This window comes from Rhagoletis pomonella, unplaced genomic scaffold, assembly GCF_013731165.1.
Source record: "Rhagoletis pomonella isolate Grant_MI unplaced genomic scaffold, Rhpom_1.0 Rhpom_scaffold_00007, whole genome shotgun sequence".
In the NCBI taxonomy this organism is placed as follows: Eukaryota; Metazoa; Arthropoda; class Insecta; order Diptera; family Tephritidae; genus Rhagoletis; species Rhagoletis pomonella.
Genome location: NW_023458561.1, coordinates 54,044,025 through 54,046,200, shown reverse-complemented (window position 1 = coordinate 54,046,200; position 2,176 = coordinate 54,044,025).

The following is a 2,176-nucleotide window of genomic DNA, read 5'->3' as shown; positions in this document are numbered from 1 at the left end:
GATGTCAAACATATGCATTTATGTATGTACGTAGTATATACGAATTTGTCACACCGCTGCTCAAATTTAATGTGGTCTCACCGCCCACTTAGCGCGTTTAAATGCACATCCAAATACATATGTACATATGTACATATGTATATCTAAGATTTAGATATTTTTTGCATGCACTCGTATGAGTGTTCAAATATCATATATCAATATATGTACGTAGGTACCTGCAAGTTTAAATGCAACTTATCTTAGTTATCTACGCTGGAAGTGGGTGTCTTAAGACATAAATTTGGCTATCTTATTAGTGTTGGAGGCGGTTATACCTATAGTCATACGAAAATTGGCTTTAAATTATAATAAATGTTTCGGTATACCCTTGATTTTCAAAGTCACAAATATTTCTTAGAATGGCCATTCCAAATGCACTTTTATTACCGACTTTTGTTGTATTACCGACTTCCGGTTTCGACCATTAATTAATTAAAAAATATCAACTAGAGAAAGAAAATTAACTTAAAGTTTTATTTTTATTTTTATACATATTTGCTTTTACTTTTGGTACATATAAAAAATTGAACTTTGTAGGGCTGATAAAAATTATAACAATTTTACTTTTTAATAAAAAAAGTGCACTTTTTGTTACAATTTTGGTACTTATAAATTGTTTAAAGTGGCAACCATGCTTATTTAGAGTAGCATCGGCTATTCTCTTCTTAATGAGTACAGGGTTCGAGTATGTATTATAATGGCATAGACAACTTGTCATTCACCTCGAATTTTGTCACCATTTTTAAATAATTTTACTTAGGAAATTTGGATGCCTCCAAGAACTACATAGGTATATGGACTGGTTTTATGCCACATTGTCTCCATTTTTAACTTTTTCGCTGAAAGGGAAATGTTTAAACTTTCTCTTTCTCCCATGCAAAGGATTCCTCTCTGTTTTGTTATTTTAGTATCGAATAATTTTAAGAAAATCAGCTCTCATTAACTTTGCTGCAAAATTTTGTTGACCAGTGTTAGCAAATGAAAAGTGGCGAACAAACAAACAGATTACCTAGTGTTCATAAAAAATTCCCACAGAAAATTACACATTCAGATTCCGGCGAATTTGCCGAAATTCCGAGAAATTGTTTTCAACAATTTTTTTTTGATTGAAAAGCTTATTCAGACTAGTGTGCACATTCCAAAAAAAAAAATAGTCAACCGTTGCCAAGTGCTGCGGGTGGCAACGTACAATAAATACTTCATGAAAATCTCAAAAAAAAAATCATTAATACTTTTTTGGTCAATGAGTCAATGAAACTAAAAAAAAGTTAAAATTAATGTGCCGTAGTGAGTGACAAACCCCAAAATATTTACAACGAGAAAAAGTGATGTGCTCATGAGGAACATTTAAAAATTCTTCTACTAAAATTAAATTCAAAATAATAAGCGTCAATGGACAAAATGATTTCAAAAAAGTTGCATTTACAGCCAATTTCACGAAAGCAATTTAAGTGAAAAATTATTTAAAGTTTTTAAATTTCTTATGGAAATTGGCAGTAAATAAAAAAAAAATCATTTTCCTTTTAAATTGCTGTTGATTTAAAAAACTAGAAATCTTTAGACGCAAGCGATATTAGAGATGGCAAAAATACCGAAAATTTTTAAATACAAATAGGCGGAGTGCATTTTCAAATACATAAAAAGAAAAACAAATAATACTGCCAGCCGGTGATTTACTATGCATAGTTTGTTGTGCGCAAAAACTATATGTCATATGTGTTGAAAATTTAGTTAAACCAAAACAATGAATGAAAATACGAAATAACCACTCTACCCAAGAATTGGACAAAAAATTTAAACAAAAACGAAATAAAATGAGCTGTGGCGCCTCACACAACCCATAGGGAAAATCTTCAAAAAAAACACACATATTTTTTTCATCAGCTACTTACATACCTACAAACATATGTGTGTGCTGTAAAAAAAAAATTACTTTTCTGCACTGTGCGGTTGGTTGTGCAAGAAAACGGAAATCAAGAAGGCGTAAAATATTTTTTTGAGGTTTCGTGTTAATTTTGCGCCTCATTACTCACTCAAGTGAGCGGATGTGTGTATTAGTGAATGGGCGGCGAATTGGCAAAGTGCTTTGATTTTCCACAAGCACTATACTTTCTTTGTTGTGCGGTTTTTATAC